Source organism: Cervus canadensis, chromosome 8 (genome assembly GCF_019320065.1).
Source record: "Cervus canadensis isolate Bull #8, Minnesota chromosome 8, ASM1932006v1, whole genome shotgun sequence".
In the NCBI taxonomy this organism is placed as follows: domain Eukaryota; kingdom Metazoa; phylum Chordata; class Mammalia; order Artiodactyla; family Cervidae; genus Cervus; species Cervus canadensis.
Window position 1 is genome coordinate 43,218,308 of NC_057393.1, and position 21,228 is coordinate 43,239,535.

Consider the following 21,228-nt stretch of genomic DNA (forward strand, 5'->3'; position numbering starts at 1 on the left):
GTAAGAAAAAAATAAAAATGCTAAGCAAGAAATGTTCAAGGAAAGTAGGGCACAAGCAATCAGTCTATGGTGAATTGATATGACCACAAGAGGGCAAGTCAGAACGATCACCCTTTCTTTGCAGGTACTTTTCAAACACTGACAGTTCCAAACCACTGAGAAACTCGGTAGCACACAGGGCAAGTGAACCCCTAGAAACCCATGGTAATCAGGAATAAGGAGGTTCTATTTGAGCGAAGAGGTTGGGCAGGCCACACGTCTATGACAGCTTTGCTCTAAACAGTGGCGACAGCTATGAACCAAAGGGCAGCCTTTCTTGGATAAACTTCAACATCTCTTGGCACAAACAGCTATACCAAACAGAAGCACCATCTCTGAATACAAAAGATGAAGCTGGCTGCATCAATTCTGCTATGGGTCAACCATCTAAAAAGGCTATTATCTCCTTCATCACCTTTTCTATTCCCTAACTTATTTTCCCTTGAGTTTAATGTTTGCTATTTTTCTTCATGTTCCTGACTGGTCCCTCTCCTTATAGATTCTCTGGCTCAGCTTTCAGCTTAGATTTGTTCTTCATGCCAGCATCACCCTGTAATTCTGATTGCTCCAGACCTCTGACCAGAGTCAATCCCTTCCCTAAAACTATAACATTGTAAAGAACTTATTTTTTAGATTGCTCAGAGATATGTATTAACTTTTTTGATGCCTATTATATCATGTTACTTAATTATTATTAGAAAACAGTCTTGATGAAATCAATAATACATTACAGTAATAACTAACAATATAGTTTCACTTTATGCCATGAGTTGTTCTAAGTGCTTTATAGGGATATTACATTTAATATTAAAACACAGTGGTTTCCAGTATGACATGTAAGGAGCTTGGAAGTCATCATTATCACTTTCATAAGAAAAAAAGCTGAACAAATTGACGACTGGTAATTTTTCTTAGCTCCATCAGAAAACTGAGGTCACAGGACAAACTGCAGCCCTGAAAACTGGTGATGGGGATAAAGAGATTCACAGCAAAAGCCTAGAGGGAGAAGCCTCCAACTGAAGTCAGTACAGGTAAGAACACTTCAACCTGTCACTGATGCATCACTAGAGGCTCACTGACGACTAACTTGAGAATTGAAAACTCCTTGGAGGCCCAGTCTTAGGGGGCCTCCCCACATTTTCAGAAGTTCTACCCTCTACCACATTCTTACCCTGAATACAAGATAAAAATTCCCGGTGCTTCCCTCTGGAAAAGAGGAAAGCCTTATTGTGAAATATACCCAGAGCTCTCTCTTTTCTATTTGACAAGACCTACCCTTGGGAAAACTATTTTAGCAGAGCCAAAGGAGGTTTTATCAAAGGTTGACAAACCTCAGTGAAGAAAATACTCAATTCTAGCCCCATCTAGCCTTTGATGGGAGGGGGAAGGAAATATGTACCTCTGGCTCACTAAAGGACTGAGACTTAGTAACAGGAGTACAGAATACATTCCTCCCCTCCACACCTTACCGTCTGTGAGGGGTAATTTTATGTCAGCTTAATTGGATCACAGGGTACTAAACATCATTTGTGAACATATCTGTGAGAGTGTTTCTGGATGAAATTAGCATTTGAACTAGTGGACTCAGTAAAGCAGTTTGTCCTCTCCAACGTGGATGGGCATCATCCAACCCACTGAGAGCTTGAAGAGAATTAAAAGACAGATGAAAAACGAATTTGGCTCTTCCTGCCTGACTGCTTAAGCCACAACATCAATCTCCTACTGTTAGTATGCCTGGTTCTTAGGTTTTCAGACTCAGACTGGAACCTACACTATTGATTCCCCTGATTCTCAGGCCTTTACATATTCAGACTGAATTATACTAGCAAATTCTCTGGGTGTCAAGCTTGCAGATGACAGAGTTTTAAGATGTCTATGCCTCCAAAATTATATGGGCCAATTCCATATAATCTCTCTCTCTCCCCCCATATATATACATACACTCCTACACAAACATTCACATACACACACACACACACACACAATCTCCTACTTGTTCTGCTTTTCTGGAGAACCCTAATACTCCACTGCATCAATAGCGCTCCTGTATAATAACGAGAGATTACAGCTGGAAGATGGCAAATCTCAAAATCTATTTAAGAAGTTTCCACAAAGACCTAAAGCTAAGAGGATACAAAAACACTAGAGGAAATTATAGCCTTTAACACCACCATGACAGCAAACAGTAAACAAAATCCAACTCTGCCAGATAAACACAAAATTTCTCCTGAAATGTCTATCTACTTGGTTCCTGTTACCCAATACATCATGTCTTACTCTCAACCGAAAAGCTGAAAGGCATGCTAAAAGCCAGAAACACAAGTTGAAAAGACAAAGTAAGCCTCAGAATCAAACTCAGATATGGCAGGAATTCTGAAATTATCAGACAGGAAATTTAAAATAACAATAAGATGCTAAGGGTTCTTACAGAAAAAATGGACAACATACTAGTGCAGATGGGTAATGTAAGCAGAAAGGTAGCAATTCTGTGGAAGAATCAGAAGGAAATGCTAGAAAATAAAAACCTTGTAACTGAAATGAAGAATGCTTCTTATGGGCCCATCAGTAGACTGGACATGACCAAGACAAAAATCAGTCTGTTTGAAAAACATGTGAATAGAAACTTCCAAAACGGAAATATAAAGAGAAAGAAATGAATGAAAAAATAGAACAGAATATCCAAAATCTGAGGGACAATTACAAAAGGGGTTGATTATTTCGTTATATTACATATGTGTAATGGGAAGATCCCCTGGAGAAGGAAATGGCAACCCACTCCAGGATTCTTGCCTGGGAAATCCCATGGACAGAGGAGCCTCACGGGCTCTAGTTCATGGGGTCACAAAAGAGACACATGACTTAGCAACTAAACAATAACAATACACATGTGTCAGGTAACCATCTCTATTCTTTAGATGAGAAGCTAAGTAAAAAGACAGAACAGATATGTACACTGTAAAACTTTAGATTGGGGATTGCCAAAAATAAGTACTGAACTTCAATTGAAGGCAATTGGGAAGATGATTTCTAGAGGACTTTATCCCCTTGCTGTCAAGTAATAATGTACAATAGCTCAACTTTCTGTCTAAGGACACTATATTGGAATGTTTATAAGAGTGTGCCCCTTCCTTTGGAAGGGGATATCCTTCCAAAAGTTTGGCTTTTGTTATATCTCCCTGAATGAATAAGGGAAACCAGAGAGCTGACAGAACAATATCTCATTCCTTTTCCATAATCTTGTAAGCCTTTGGTGCTCCACAACTTCTCTCTATAGTCGACCTTCATTTTGGGTCCCTGGGAATCTTCTATCTACCTTCTCTTATCATCAGGTTGTTGCTACTTAGTGCTAAGTCATGTCCGACTCTTGTGACCCCCACGGACTGTAGCCCGCCAGGCTCCTCTGTCCATGGGACTTCCCAGGCAAGAATACTAGAATGGATTGCCATTTCCTTCTCCAGGCGATCTTCCTGACCCAGAGACTGAACCCACGTCTCCTGCAGTGGCAGGCAGATTCTTTACGACTGAGCAACCAGAGAAGCCTGTATCATCAGATAATACTTAAGAATTCTTATATTTCAGAACACATGCCTCTGATCCTTGACACATTTGCAGTCTGGATGTGTGTGAGAGCATCCAAACATAAAACAGAACAGTTTTGTTTCATTCACTGAGTCACTCACATAGCACATATTTACTGAAAATCAACTCAGACTATTCATTCAGAAAATACTTATTGGTTATGCAGTAAATGTCGGGCAAATCCTTGCTCGGCTGGAAATGGGATATCAGCTGAGACACATCCTATCCTTAAGGCATTTAGAGAAAACTGTGGGAAAAAAGACAAGTTCCAGGCAATATAGGAGCAAGCATATGATTTTGAAGCAAAAACTATGAAAGAATTAAGGAAACAACAAACAAAATGATAAAGCTGCCTTAGGGCAAGCTTCTAAAAAAGAAAGACTTGATCTTAAAGAATATCTTTGCAAGAGAAAAGAGGAGTCAGGGACAGCTCAGCTGCTCTCATGCTCACAATAATGAATGATTCCTGGAAATGTAAAGTAATTTGCACAAGTCATACAAAGCAAAGAGAACTGGCAGAATGGTGTTGCACTGCAAGTCTATTTACAAAACAAAGCATGCTACTTTTATTAAAATAATAATTTTCCATTGTAAGTAAATAAATAAATAAATGGCAACTCTTCCCAGAGAGCTAAGAGAAGCTCACTGATAACATATCATAGTGACTAAGAGAACACGGAGGCCATGAGACACACAGGATGTTTCCATACAGATGCAGTCTCACTACAGCCTTGGCTGGTCACAGTTCCTTCCTTATTGATATTGACTGACTTCTGATGAACACTCATGCCTGAAATGCTCTCTGCCTTGGTTCAGAGTGTTATCTACTAGGAAGCAGCCTTGTAGCTATTGGCCTAAGAACCTGCATGACTCCTTCTCTGCAGGGAAAGGGTAGGTTACCTTGTAATAGATTTCCAGGAGGACCTATAGCCAGAGGCCTTTGGGAGACCTGGAACTTAACACCCACTTTACTTCCTGCCTAAGCTGTTTGATAGCTCTCTCCAACTCAGACAAGCTTTGTATTTTGTGACAAAAACTGAAAGTCCAACTGTTTTTCTGATCTTTAGCTTCCTACTGTAAGCACAAGTAGGCGGCTTCTATTCGTCAATTATTTATGTCTCAGATGCCAACTGTGTACAAGCCCCTAAACTAGTTTTTTAGTAGCTACAAAGAAGCCTCGATTAAAAAAGAAAAAGTTGAAAATATCAGGTCATACTTTCTTTTAACTGGAGCAATTCATAGAATTCAGGCCCAAGGTTTATGACTCTGCTCTGTGAAAGGAATTCAAGGTTTAACATGATCTGCTCCAATACTACCAACTAGCATTCTGTAAATAGGATCTCATGCTTATGTTAAAGATGAGCCACTTATTCATACTTCATACAAATTCACTATTTGTTTACAAACCCCCGAAAGGGGAGAAAACCACAAATATCAAGCACGCTTATATATTATTATGTGACAACCATTACAAGTTCTCTCTAGACAGAGTGCCTAATGAACTATGGATAGAGGCTCGTGACATTGTACAAGAGACAGGGATCAAGGCCATCCCCAAGAAAAAGAAATGCAAAAAGGCAAAATGCCTGTCTGAGGAGGACTTACAAATAGCTGTGAAAAGCAAAGGAGAAAAGGAAAGATATAAGCATCTGAATGAAGAGTTCCAAAGAATACCAAGGAGAGGTAAGAAAGCCTTCCTCAGCGATCAATACAAAGAAATAGAGGAAAACAATAGAATGGGAAAAAGTAGAGAACTCTTCAAGAAAATTAGAGATACTAAGGGAATATTTCACGCAAAGATGGGCTCAATAAAGGACAGAAATGGTATGGACCTAACAGAAGTAGAATATATTGAGAAGAGGTGGCAAGAATACACAGAAGAACTATACAAAAAAGATCTTCATGACCCAGATAAACACAATGGTGTGATCACCTACCTAGAGCCAGACATCCTGGAATGTGAAGTTAAGAGGCCTTAGGAAGCATCACTACTCTAGTAGAGGAGGTGATGGAATTCCAGTTGAGCTATTTCAAATCCTGATAGATGATGCTGTGAAAGTGTTGCACTCAATATGCCAGCAAATTTGGAAAACTCAGCAGTGGCCACAGGACTGGAAAAGGTCAGTTTTCATTCCAATCCCAAAAAAAAGGCAATGCCAAAGAATGCTCAAACTACTGCACAATTTCACTCATCTCACACGCCATTAAAGTAATGCTCAAAATTCTCCAAGACAGGCTTCAGCAATACATGAACCATGAACTTCCAGATATTCAAGCTGGTTTTAGAAAAGGCAGAGAACCAGAGATCAAATTGCTAACATCTGCTGGATCATCAAAAAAGCAAGAGAGTTCCAGAAAAACATCTATTTCTGCTTTATTGACTATGCCAAAGCCTATGACTGTGTGGATCACAATAAACTGTGGAAAATTCTGTAAGAGATGGCAACACCAGACCACCTGACCTGCCTCTTGAGAAATCTGTATGCATCTTAGGAAGCAACAGTTAGAACTGGACATGGAACAGACTGGTTCCAAATCGGAAAAGGAGTACGTCAAGGCTGTATATTGGCACCCTACTTATTTAACTTATATGCAGAGTACATCATGAGAAACACTGGGCTGGATGAAGCACAAGCTGGAATCAAGATTGACAGGAGAAATATCAATAACCTCAGATACGCATATGACACCACCCTTATGGCAGAAAGCAAAGAAGAACTAAAGAGCCTCTTGATGAAAGTGAAAGAGGAGAGTGAAAAGTTGGTTTAAAGCTCAACATTCAGAAAACTAAGATCATGGCATCCGGTCCTGTCACTTCATGGCAAATAGATGGGGAAACAGTGGAAACAATGGCTGACTTTATTTTTCTGGGCTCCAAAATCACTGCAGATGGTGATGGCAGCCATGAAATTAAAAGATGCTTACTCCTTGGAAGGAAAGTTATGACCAACCTAAACAGCATATTAAAAAACAGAGACATTATTTTGTCAACAAAGGTCTGTCTAGTCAAGGCTCTGGTTTTTCCAGTAGTCATGTATGGATGTGAGAGTTGGACTATAAAGTAAGCTGAGCACCGAAGAATTGATGCTTTTGAACTGTGGTGTTGGAGAAGACTCTTGAGAGTCCCTTGGACTGAAAGGAGATCCAACCAGTTCATCCAAAAAGAGATCAGTCCTGGGTGTTCACTGGAAGGACTGATGTTGAAATTGAAACTCCAATACTTTGGCCACCTGATGCAAAAAGCTGACTCATTGGAAAAGACCCTGATGCTGGGACAATTGGGGGCAGGAGGAGAAGGGGACGACAGAGGATGAGATGGTTGGATGGCATCACCAACTCAATGGACATGAGTTTGGGTGAACTCTGGGAGTTGGTGATGGACAGGGAGGCCTGGTTTGCTATGTTTCACAGGTTCGCAAAAAGTTGGACAGGACTGACAAGACTGAACTGAACTGATGAATGTTTTCTAGAAAGCTGACTTATTACAGACTGGTTTCCTATTTGGAGAGCACATACATTTTGATGAATTACAGACAGCATAATGCAAAACATATACATCCTGGTGATAAAAAGACTAGAAACTGCCTAGTTTTGAAGTTTGTTAAAGGCATAAAATGGATTCCTGTCATAACAAATTAAAAATGCTGACTGGGAAAAAGTTAACTACTCCCATGGAGAAAAAGGAAGAAAAAGATAAGTAAACATTTTCAGAAGAATACATCTCCTATTAAAAAAAAAGAAGAAAGAGTAGGTAATGGGGGAAAATAATTTTTTTCCTCTTCATTTATACTATGAATTTTCAAGATGAAACACAGCATAGTAATGAAAGGTGCCAATTCCAGCTTCAGATTGGATGGAATAAACTACTTCCCCATTAGCTGTATTACTTGAGCCTCAGTTCCCCCAGTTATAAACTAGGAATTGTAAAAGCACAGTTGATCCTTGAACAACATGCCTTTGAACTTTGGGTGTCCACATACATGCAGATTTTTTTCACTAAATATGACTGCCCAGTATTATAAGTAATCCAAGGTCAGTTGAACCTGTGGTTCCAAATCTATGGATACCAGGACCTACTGTAAACTTATGCAGTAGGAGTTTTGATTGTGGGGTTTTGACTGTGTGGAGAGTCAGTGTCCCTAACCCCTGCTGTTGTTCAAGGGTCAACTGTAATAGTAGTCACCGCAGAGGGTTTTAAACAGGTGCCCTTAGCCTGGCACCGTCAGCCTTAATAAGTGGAAGGTATTAGTGTTGCTCCCCTCAAATGCTTACAAGTACCCTGTGAAAAGAAATTATGAATATATCATTAGCCTTTATTAGACAGAGGATGAGATGGTTGGATGGCATCACCAATGTAATGGACATGAGTTTGAGCAAACTCATGTTTGGAGATAGTGAAGGACAGGGAAGTCTGGGGTGCTGTAGTCCATGGGGTCACAAAGAGCTGGACACGACAGTGACTGAACAGCAACAGCCTTTAAAGAACTTACACTCTAAAGTGATAAAACATCACAGAACGAGAGACTAACTTAAAGAAATGGACAAGCACTTATTTCTTCCATATAGTGACAGCTAAATAGATCAAGGGGATAAAGGAGAAGACACTTCCCACAGGGGTAGAAATGAAAATGACTGAGGCTCTGAACTAGAGAGATCTCAGTTGAGAATGTGATCATACAGAATCTTAGAGTTAGGTAGAAGCCAAAAAATCAATATTATTCAAACACTAAATCAATGCATGAGTATTTACAATATCTTAACTAATTCCTTCTACACTGTAGTTTTTCAAATATGTATGACTTCTATTCATACTTAACATTACATACTATATTTTGCTATCTGTGATGCTTGCCATGGCTGTCAACTCAAAGTCACCTCTTCAGATAAAACTTTCCTAACCACTCTCGCTAAAGTAGTCCACCAGTCCTTGGCAGTCTTGATCATATTATATGCTTTTATTTCCTTCATACTTTCAGCAGAATTTCCCAAGTCCTGTCACATTTACTCTACAGGAGAATTTCCCAGACTCAGCACTGCTGACATCTGGGACTGGATGAATTGTTGTAAAGCTGTCCTATGCATTGTAGAAAGTTTAGTAGTGTTAGGGGAAGCACACTGACTGAAACCGCCCACCCTGGCCAGGCACCATAAGAACCATTTGCATGAGTTGTTTTATGACAGGAGGTCCCGGTAAGAAATAGGGAACTAATAAGCCTCCACCAACCAAAAGAGTTCCAGAGAGGTCAAAAGGAGACACCACCTGTCCGACCACCTCCCAGAATCCTTCTCTCTGGCATCCATCTTGGCTGAACAAGGCATGCATCACCAGGAAGGACTCTGAGTCAGCATGATTGGCTAAGGACAACCCGGAAATGAATCCCATCACCATAAATCCCAAGACTGTGAGCCACGTGGCAGAGCTGTTCTCCAGGGTTCCCTTACCCTCCTGCTCTCCGCCCAGGTGCCCTTTTCCAATAAATCTCTTGCTTTGTCAGCACATGTGTCTCCTTGGGCAATTCATTTCCAAGCGTTAGACAAGAGCCCAGTTTTGGGCCCTGGAAGGGGTCCCCCTTCCTGCAACAGTAGCACCGTGGCTCCTACCCATTAGAAGCCAGTGGCAGCCTTCTGCTAACCTCGCTCAGTATTATAACCAGCACAGATGTCTCCAGACATTACAGAATGCCTCCTCAGCCATTCAGATGGAGAGCCCAGTAGGACTTGGGACAGTCAAAATCCCTGACCAGTAACCTTCAGGCATAAGGACTTTTATTTGTTAACCTCAATATGTATGTAGGATAAACATTTTCCATTATGTGTCAACATGTGAAAGGGGTTGGTAAGCACTGATAATGGACATCTGAAATGATGTTTGCATGCTAATAATTTTACAATAATTATACAATTTAAGACCTATAGTACTACAAGAGGCAGATACTGCTTTATCCCTATTCATCAGTGATGGGTTAAATCCTTCAACCAGGCTATTTTTAGAGATGGAGTTCCCCATCCTTTGAACACAGAAAGTTGTGTCCACTAAGTTAAAAAGGAATCCAATACTTTCCCCCAAAGTCTTCTCCAGGGAAAATTTATGTTATTTCAATTGTTTTCTTCCTTTGTTTCCAGCAATATTGTCTACATTCTGCCCTGTCTCCACTATTCCAGCCTTCTGTTCCATCCTTCTGTATTTTTTTTTCTTTTTAATCATGTGCAAACTATATTCTCCTCTGTTACCTAAATTTAGTGGAGTCCATCCATTTTCCCAACCTGTTTAGATATTTTGGGTCTTTGTCAGGTATAGGGCTACTGGTTCAATTCAAGTGAGGAAGTTGAATAAAAATGAAAACTGAATATTTTGTAGGTATGGTATAGATTATACAAATGAGCAAAATATGTAATTTAAAGAGGTAGAAACTTCGGGGTGAGAAGGAATTATATAAATGCTTAACAGATAAAGTTCTAGACCATTTTTCAAAGAAGTTGCACCATTTTACAATCCCACAAGCAACATATGGGAGTTACAATTTCTCTACATCCTCACCAAGATTTTTCATTGTCTTTTTAATTCTAGCCACCCTAGAGGGTATGAAGTGGTGCATAATTATGGTTCTTATTTTTGTTTCCTTGATGACTGCTAATAAGAAACATGTACTTATTGGATTTTTGTATATCTCCTTTTGAAAAATACCTATTCATGCATTTTTATCTATAACTTTTAAAATCCACTCATTTTTAAATTGAACTATTTATCATTTTATTATCAAGTTGTAAGTATTCTTTATATATTCTAGATATAAGTCTTATGATAATATTGTGTCAACTTAGCTGGGCCATAGTGCTCAGATATTTGATCAAACATTATTCTGAATTTTTTTGTGTGTGTGTTATAAGACTAACATTTCAGCAAGTGAACTTTGAGACTAGATTACTCAAAACCCATTGATTTAAGTGTTAAAGTGGATTACTGTCCATAATGTGTGTGGGCCCCATTCAATCAAATGAAGACCTTAACGGAACAAAGACTGACATTCCCCAAGTAAGAAGGAATTCTGCCAGCAGATGGCATTGAACTTGAACTGCAACATTAGCTTTTCCATGGCCTGCCAGCTCATTCTGCAGATTTTGAAATGGCCAGCATCCATAATTCAGGAGCCAATTCCTTAAAATAAATCTCTCTTTCTACACATGCACATCTTACTGGCTCTATTTTCTCTGGAGAACTCTGACTAATACAACTACCTTATCACATTTATAATTTGCAATTATATTCCCCCATTACATTTACGTCTATAATAGAATAAGACTGGCAGATATTCATATGAACTGAAAGTTTGTCTTTACTTTTTAATCTCTCCACCCTGCCACAAAAATACAAACATACACCCTTCCACTTCCTCCTTCAGAAGCACTCATTTGCCCTGCAGATGTGAAGACCCAAAAAGAATCAAAAGGAACCAAGTAGATCTAAACAGATAATTGTCCAAATTCAGAGTCCTTTAGGCCAAAGCAACTGGAAAAGAATGGGTACTTAAAATTCCCTCCAACTTGGCTCTGAATAGCAAGAATCAAAAAGTTTAGTCACAACAATACATTTCGAAGAGAATTAATAATGTTTCTGTCTACTGCACTAGTTTCTTTCCAAAGAGTCTAGACCTGTTTAGAATGATAAAAAGAGAGAAAGCTTCAGAGCATTCCAATAACTCATCAAGTGTAGTACTTATTCCTTGTATTACTCACAACTGGAGAGAATGCAAAGGGATCTGAGAAGAAGACATGGTGACTCAAGCAACAGTCGCCCAGCTGAAACGATGCAGACTGAATCAGCCGTGGGGTACCTTGTGTGACACTAGCCTCCTTTCCAATAATGATCCCTGGACTGTGATCCAGTATTTGCTCTTCAGTGTATTCTCGAGCAATGGGAAGATGAAAAAAAAGAAAAACATTTGCTCTCCTTGCCTCTTTTCTGTTTCTATTTTTCTCATTATGTCCTCTTTGATATTTCAAAAACTTGGAGGAGTATTATTTGTTCAAGATCTTGTCAGGGCCCTAACAGTATAAATATCCTCAAACTGAAAACATAAATAAATGCCCTGTATAAGGACATAAACCAGAACAATCCATTATTTAGACTCAAATGTATCTAAGATCTAATCACACAAAGCTGCAGACCCAAAGGTAGAGAGCTCTTAAAAAGCTGGTAAAGCAAAAGTATTTCTCATTCTAAGACAACCGAATCCAGTGTTTCATGAGAGAACTGGACATGAGACAGATTCAATGTAACCAAAGAAGTGATTCTCACATGTTTTATTTTATTTTCTATTTAAAAATCAGGAGACTTAAATATAGCACCCATGTCCCACTGCTGTTTACAAAGAAAGAATGAGCTATATCAGTGGTAAAAAGCAAATTTGTTGGCTTAACTTGATTGTTCAATCTAATGTCTTCAATAAAATATGGTTTTACTTGAGTTATTTAAGCATTTTCACCCTTATTCGTGAAAGCCTAACTCCTTCCCAAATTAACTTTCAAGGTTCTTTGTAACATGATATCAGGTTAATCTCTGCTCCTCCTCTCTATAAGAAATTGTTTTTATTTGCTGTTTCCTTTAAAGATCTCAGCACAGTTCTAATATGCAGATATTTATTATACACTGAGTTATTTACAGTGACTTTCCTCCATTGTGTTTGGATAGGTAGCCACTGAAGGAAGCTATTTCTCAGGTGGAGATTAGCTACAGGTTGTTCCATCCATCTGAAAAGTGTAATTCATCTACAGAGACTAATTATGTGTACATAAAGAAAGAAGGAAAGTGTTAGGTTGCTATAGTAAGAAAAAAAGACTAGATCCTATTTATAATTTCACAGCTCTTTTCATTTACCCATAAGAACTTTCTAGGCTTTCAGACTAGATTCCAGTATTTGACTAATTCATTCAATGTGAATGAATTCAACATAGTTTTCACTGTATTATACAGAATAGTATAGAAGTTAATGAAACTAGTTTACAAAGTCAAATCTTGCTATTCCCTACATGTGCCTAAAAATTCTCCTATAATTTATTTTACAAACTATAAAATAACTTCTTTAGCAAAACAAATCTGAAGCTCTTAAAATGACCTCCATTCATTATTAAGACTTACTTTAAGTCAGATACGAGATGAGAACAACATACTATGGTGACAATGAAGATGAATAATTAGAGAATCAATTAATTACTTCAACTTGTCTTGCAAAACACAACCTAAGAAAATGATGGAATTGTTGCTCTTGATCTGGATAGACCTTTGACCAAGAATCTCTTGATATCTATGCATAAACACAACTTCTCAAAGGAACTAGAGAAAATATTCCTATGTTCCTGAAAAAGTCATGAGAGATTCAATAAAGAAAATACTTGTACTACGTGATATAAAGGAAACAAAGAAAGGGGCACTAAATTACAACACTAAGAATAAGGATATTTGTTCCCGGTTTACAATCTCATAAGAAAGAACAGATAAATGGGTACATCTACACTAGAAATTATGGAAGAGGTAAGTGGAGGGGGGGGGTGGGCAACGGCAGAAATTACTCATGTATTGGTTTCTTTTTCAATTTTAGAGTAGGACGCCCCAAACATCACATATTTGTCCTCCAGTCACAAATACCCTCCTAAATCACTTAACCAATAACATTATGTCCGTTCCTCTTGCATTATGTTTGCTTCCTTTTTTGGGTTAACTCTCAGTCCTTGTGTACCCTGCCCCTATTCTTTAAAAATGTTCCCCTCATGCTGGAAGTTTTGTCTCATAATGAATGGAATGAAACAGTCAATAAGAAAGTACATCCACATACAAACATCTACCCTCATCTGGGGCTATTTTGTCTAAATAATTGATCTGTCCCTTTATAATCCATTCTTCTCACAGAAAGGTATCATTTAAACACAACCCAAATCATGTCATTTTATGGCTTAGAACCCTCAAAATCTTCCCATTGCACTTAAAAACCTTATCATAACTCCTTATCACAATCAGCAAAGTCCCCTGCCACCTGGCCTTGGCTATTTTCTTTAGCCTCATCTCATTTCATGGTAATTTTTTTTTTTTTTCCTATGCCTTAAGAACAGCAAACTCATTCCTAGTTTAGGACATTATGCTTTCTCTTCTCTCTGCCCTGTACACAAGGCATCCTGTATCTGCTTTTAGATTTCAGCTCGAGACCAGAGAAGTCTTCCCTCCCTAACTCAATACAGAGTAGCCTTCTCACCCAAAGCTATTTTGATGCTATTTCCTTACGTCTCATCTGTACCTTCCACTGAACATATGCTTTGAGTGGACAAGGCCCTGAATCCCCGAATTTGGAACAATTACTGGGGCCTGACAGATGTTCCATAAATATTCATTTTAACAAGGCTATAAGCTTCTTTGTTAAACACAATGATTATACTGGCTTTCTTTTTTCTTTCATTTTCTTGTAGATGTTGTAGGAAGAAAGACAGCTCTGCAAGCATATTTTCCTTTAATGTTATGTGACACTGGTATTGCTTTTGTTCTTCCAAATTTTCTTCACTCTATCTGATACATAATTTAATCTAATTTCTCATGTGCTTGTTTATTCAACTTGAACACTTTTGTGCATTGGGTAGTATATTCATACGTCTAACTTCATATTTTGGCTGTTTACTTCATTTGTATGTCTTCAGAGTAAATGTGTGGGTACTTAATCATCTGTTTCTATTTTCATGCAGTTCTGCTGTAGACTGTACTGTGGTTTGTATAACATAAATAAAGGCATCTTCTGATGAGAAAATCAGACATAAAATACTAAAATATTTCTTTGGTCAAAATTATTTATAGAGCTATGGCTATTGTTTTGCAAAACATAGCAAATGCTTCCACAGCTGTGGAAAAGAAAGAAAATGATTAAAGAATTTCATGGGGTTTTATTTTATTTTATTTTGGACAGGCTTGATTGGGGCCAGTGAATTTGCACTATATTTCATTTTGTTTAGAAAAAAAGAAAAAGAAAAAGGTCATCAGAGAGTTCTTCAGTGTATTTAACAAGGAAAAGAACTGGGGAAAGCAGCTTTTCATTTACAGAGGTTGCAAGTACAGTGGCTGGCACATTCAGAAAGAAAGGCAGCCAGTAATTTTTTCTCATGGACCTTTTATATTTTAACATAGGAACCAAACGTTACTTCTGTTTTACTTGGTGTTCCCATATAAGATGAGAGAGAACAGTAAAGCCTAGGAGAGCGCACTCTGATAAAAGACTCTTAAGAATTTGTGGACATAAACACTTCAAATTCTGTGTATCATATAATTACTGGTATTGTGAGTGGTGGTGGTTTAGTCGCTCAGTCGTGTCCGACTCTTGTGACACCATGGACTCTAGCCCGCCAGGCTCCTCTGTCCATGGGACTTTCCAGGCAAGAATACTGGACTGAATTGCCATTTCCTTCTCCAGGGGATCTTCATGACCCAGGAATCGATCCCATGTCTCCTGCATTTCAGGCAAATTCTTTACTGACTGAGTTATGGGGTAGTGTGAGTACCTAGACACAAAAACTTTTTCAGTATCTTTCTGGTTTATCTCTATGATAGCACAACTCCAGAAATTCTTCAGCCTCCTGAGACTAAAATCCATTGATCCCAGTCACTCACTGACCCTTGTTCCTTTCAGCGTCCCTCTCCTTCTTGCCCAGTCGAAATTCCAGGAGCAGTCTATATTATCCTTCCTTCACATGCATCTTCAACCCCCTTTCCCTCTTTCAACCACTCAGCTTTTCCTGGCAAAATACCAGTCCTGGTTAAATCCCATTCTCCATCTACTTGGGACTTGAATCTAGGGAAACAAATGGGGCTGAAAAAGCACACATGAGCAAATGGGCTGGTAAGCAAGACAGACTGAACAGTCCCCTCACTTTGACTAAACTTTAGATAGGCTTCTCTCTGACACTATTAGGCTCCTGATCTCCCTTTTCTTGGGGTGTTTACTTTAGAAAATTTTCAACTGTAAATTCTCAATTTGCCTGTTTTGAGATACATATCTTCTTCCAGGCTGATGATCTGTTTTACAGCTCAGGAATGTCTTTCTCAAGGACTAAATAAGGACAAAAATCCTTCCTACCCTGGAAGGTAGAGCTAGGATGAAAATCAGGAAATATATAACCCCAAACCCCTCTCTCCTCCATGAATATTCTGTCCATTTATTTCCACACCTCATATAACCAACTTGCCAAAGAAACTCAGGGCAACTGCCCACCTGGGTCCCAGCTCTCCCCTTGAGCTTAATAAATCTTCACTTTTCCTTTTTGACTTCCATCTCATTTCTGAATTCTTTCTGCAATGAGACAAGAACCTACTCTGTGGTAACACCCCTACTGGAATACTTTTCCACCAACTCACTCCAGTGCTTTAAAAATTCTCCCATCCTTTGGTACAACAGAGTGGAGTTTGATCTATCTATCTTATCATACCTCCTGGATGAACTCTTTTTGCCTGTTTAATTGATATTTAGGATTGGTAATATCAAATAGTGCCTGAATGATGATTGGCAATCATACTATGCCTTCCTAGTCCATTTCCTCTTCTATTTTTCTCACACCTTCTCTTCTGTCTTCAAACCTCTCAAACATCTGCCCCATAGCTAATAGTCTTGCTTTCTAGATCACTGAGAAAATAGATGTCAGAAGAGATAAGCCACAGAGCCAGCCACTCCATCAACCTTCCTACCTGCATAATTGCCTAGGTATTGTGCCTTCCTTGTTTCTGTAGGCACCAGGGACCCTATCCTCTTGTGTTCACTCAAGACACTACTTGTGTAAACCTCCTGTCTTTCTCCTGCTTCAATATTTCCTGTGCTTTATAGGTACAGAGAAAAAGAAGTAACAGTGACACTTTCATATTCACACATGCAATTACATGCATAAAATACTCATATGCTAAAAAATATGTACCCAACCTTCTAATTCATGTTATAAATTTGCTAATTTATATCTTCAGAGTAGCAATGACTACTTATTGCTTATCACCAATTGAAATAAGAGATATATATGCCATCTCCCATTCTTGGAAATCAAAGTAATAAAATGTTTGCCACAGTGAAAAAATTTCCTTCTGCTACAGTTGACTTGCACACTTCTAATTGTGTATAAATGTCAGATATGCTGAGCTGCTTTTATTTGAAGCCAAATATATATCTCATCCCAGTGCTCAAAAAAATGTAAAATGTCTCTGCAGTTTGTGACTTGTCATTGCACAGCTGTGATGGGTTGAGTCCCATCTCAAAAAGTTCAAGGACTAAAAACAATTACCTCTTCAAGGACATCAGCAAGCTTACTGAGGATCTCTTCAGGAAGGCTCTGGAATGTTGGAACGCTGAAAAACAAGACAGAGATGATGCTGAAGGCATGTACTGCAGCTCACTTTTATAAATAAAACAGCAATATATCTGAATGAACATGCAAAAAGATTTCATAACTAATAATTTGCAGATGAAGATCATAGCAATAACAAGCATAATCTGATGACTAACAGGGGAAAGACATGATGTACAAGAAAGAATTGGAGGTTGGACAGAACTGAGTTCAAACTTCACTTAGATTTCCCTGTGTGACCTTGAATGCCTCAGTTACAATGGGGAGAAAACCACTCTCTCCCTTATCAGCCTGCTGTCACCAGATTCCTTCCAGTTCCATCACCCTCTCCAGGAGCCCCCCCACTACATATACACACTCTCTGTCTTCCGTTTCAACAGGCCAACTGCTACCCATCTTCTAAGACACAGCTCGAATGACGACACATTCAGCACTACAAGCGTGCATTCAATAACACTGGAAGTTTCCCACTTTCACCAATCTCTCCCCAGCTAGATAAGGTCTTCTTCTTATGATCTCTTTTATCCCTTCCTGCAATTGTAATTAGATAATTAGTGAGATATTTGCTTCTGGCCATCCTCACTGCCAAAATCAAATGCCACAAAAATAAGAACTGTATCTATTTTGCTAAGTTCCTATATTTTTAGTGATTTGTTAATGACAACTCAAGAACATGTGTTGAATAAAAAGTTATGAAAATATGGATGTACAAATGCTTCCTAGGACATTTATAGGAATCAGATCAGACAGGATGGAGAAAAAATGTCCAGATTCATAGTAGACCCTGAAAAATGTCTTCTCAGCTTCTTATTAGGAAAACTCACAAGACCAGCAAGGAAATACTGAATTATGTTGAATACACAAATCAATGAAACTTATTTTCTATGGATAATGATAGCAGCTTTAAAAGAAAAAAAAAAAAACTCATCAACATAAAATTCTTGAAAATCTATTCCACTAGAAAATCTAACTGGGATGCGGAACTAAATTCTCATGTAACCCTACTTCAATCTTGAGTAGAGAAAAGACTATAAATGAGTGAATATACATTTGTATGTAAGGTATTTGATTAAAGACTGATCTTTAGGTAAACTCAATCTTTAGGTAAACTATAGAACAAACATATTTAAATGAGTTAGATGAGTTGGATGAGACTTAGGTTTGTTGCTAATGTACAATGGTTTGACTTGATTAGAAAAATACAACATAAGAAGCCAGAACATGGTGTTTGGATATAAGCATGAAAGTTTTACTGTTAATTTGTCACTCTGATTCCCATTACTTAGTGTAAAGCCTATTGATAAAATCCTAAGGTTTTATGCAGAGGTAAAACAATTCATCCAGGCCCATCTGTTCCACCAGATTTACTGCTATGGTCTGAGCCACGTGGGTTCTAATTTCCAGAAGGCAGTCTATTTCAGCAGCTGGATGAAACATATCAGAGAAAGAGAGGATGACAGAGGAAGCTTTTTCCATGAGTTATGCAGGTTGAAAAATCTAGTCCTTCCGTGTTCTTTTAATGAGTTATATATTTCAGTTTCTTCTGAGATGTAAGAATAATTAAAATATTTCTATCCCAGTGGGTATTTATGAAAAACACAAACTACAACTGAGTTTTTCTCATTTTATTATAATTGGCTGCCTTCTTTAGAGAGCTCTAATACTTCTGTGCTAAGTCTATGTCAAGCCACTCTACAATATTTTCATTTTCATGAGCATTCTTAGTCACGAGGAAAAAAAAATATTTGCATGACTATGTAACCCACTAAAGAAAACAAAAACATTAAGTTTTAGGAGGGCATTTTAATAAATTATTTTTTACAATTTTACTTAGTTTTAAAAAATTCAGCTTTATTTAGGTATAATTGACAAAAATGTAAGATATTTAAAGTGAACATAGTGAAACAATTCCTCTCATCCAGTTAACCTAGTTAATTAACACATTTGTCACCTCATATATTTATTCTTATGTACTTTGCAAACTGACAAGTTCTACTCTTTTTGTAGATTTCAGTTATACAATATAGTGCTATGAACTATGGTTAGAAGCTGAAACTCTGTAATCTACTCCCCCTACTTCTCAGTCCCTGACAACTACTGTTCTATTCTATGTTCTTATGAGTTTTTCATTTAGATTCCACATATAGGTGATGCCATGAAGTATTTTTCTCTCTCTGTCTAGCATAATGCCCTCAAGGTCCATCCATGTTGTAGAAAACAAAATAGCTGGATTTCCTTATAATATATTATTTTATATCATACAATAATATTCCAGTGTGTGTGTGTGTGTGTACATATATACACATACAGGCTTCCCTGGTGGTTCAGTGGTAAAGAATCCCACTACAGTGCAGGAAAAACAGGAGACGTGGGCTTGATCCCCCGGTGGGGGAAGATCCTCTGGAGGAGGGCATGGCAACCCGCTCCAGCATTCTTGCCTGGAGAATCCCATAGACACAGGAGCCTGGTGGGCTACAGTCCACAGAGTCACAAAGAGTCAGACACAACTAAAGTGACTGAGCATGCACATATGTTTCCACACACACACACACACATGATCTTTTACAATTTTAAATGCTTCAAAACATTCAGTGCCATTTATTACCAATAAAAATTAAGGATGATTTTAAAGAAGAAACACTCTAAAGAATTTTTGGTAACAATTTAAGCACTTTCAGATCTAACAAAATGGAAATCAATTAACAGAAAATAGACTTATCAAAGAACCATTGTTATAGTCGTCCCTTTTATAGCTAAAATAACTGGGATCTTGAGACTCTGCTAGAGGTCACAATAGTACAGATAAAAAAGAAAAAGGATGAAAATTTTTATCTGAATGACTATCATGCTGATGACTTGTTGAGCTATCCATCTCACAGCAGGCTTCCCTGGTGTCTCAGACGATAAAGAATATCCCTGCAATGAGGGAGACCTGGGTTCGATCCCTGGGTTGGGACGATCCCCTGGACGAGAAGGGCACTGCAACCCACTCCAGTATTCTTGCCTGGAGAATCCCCATGGACAGAGGAACCTGGTGGACTACAGTGCATGGGGTTGCAAAGAGTCAGACACAACTGAGTGACTAAGAACAGCACAGCAGAGCACGCTTCCTAATAAAACTATTTTAAAATACCTCATGTAATTTTTAAAACCATGCCATATTCTTTTAATGACTTAGAAGTGAAGCAATAATATGAATAACCTCTGATTCAGTGGCTTCATTTATTAACTAACTTTTTAATATGAAACATGTCAAATAAATGGAAACGCTGAAAGAAGAGCTCAAGAATCACCTGTATCCCCACCACCTAGATTAGCAACTGTTAATGCTGTGGCATCTTTATCTGCCTTCAATCCATCTAACTTTATGTACATATTGATAAACAGGTTTATAGATATTTTTTATGATAATCTGAAAGCAAATTGTAGGCTTCATGAAATTCCATCCCAAATATTTGAGCATACAGATCTAAAAATAAGAACAATCAAAAAATACTGCTGTGTTACTTATGATATCATTTTGTGCCCCATCATTCAAAAGTTAAAGAAAAGGAAACAAACTGTTAATGCAAATGTGATGAAGTTTTTAAGCTTAAAATTGTTTGGTACACCTTTTCAAAGTGCAAATGAAGAGGTAAGTAAAGCGCCTGACAATGAGTTACCATACTGCATTGACTGGAGAAGTCACACAACAGAAGGCCAAAAAGTAAAGTCTTGGAGAGCTGACTTTGCTGAATGACTGCTGGAGAAGCCAGTAAAAGAAATCACTGTACTGCCTCTTTTCAAAGACACCGTACTTTGCTGAATTAAAGATTTTGCTGCAAACACAAATATGGGTGAAAATCTTGTCCACAGAATTGCACTTTTGCCTTATAAATGGATTAATCAGTCATGGTGGGACTAGCTATTTGGCTGCTATTCATTTGACATCAGAATCAACCAATCATTAAAGAAGATTGCATATGAATACTTGGTAATAAACACAAGTGGTGCTGAACTACATAGCTGAGATAACTTTTCACATCAAATAGCGTTTCAGATGGAAGACCTATTGAAACTGAGTGGGGCCCTATGGAGCTCCACGGCATGGAGGTCTTTTTTTGTCTCTGTTTCCTGTAGACAAAACTCATGACCTTTCCTGAGTTCCAAAGGGCAGTTTCTAACAGTTGCTCTTCAAGTAAATTGGAGATGTCAAGGGAATATTTCATGTAGAGATAGGCACAATAAAGGAGAAAAATAGCAAGTACCTAATAA

The 21,228-nt window shown here is 38.2% G+C and overlaps 1 protein-coding gene across 1 annotated transcript in view; it reads right to left on the bottom strand.

The window, feature by feature from the left end:
* The window catches only part of PRKG1 (protein kinase cGMP-dependent 1), a 371,505-nt gene extending 354,534 nt beyond the window's left edge, over window positions 1–16,971 (bottom strand). Inside the window, exon 1 of the mRNA XM_043476155.1 lies at window positions 16,912–16,971. The gene's annotated coding sequence lies outside the window, so the exon portion shown is untranslated. The remainder of the gene's footprint in view (window positions 1–16,911) is intronic.
* Window positions 16,972–21,228: the final 4,257 nt, after the last annotated feature.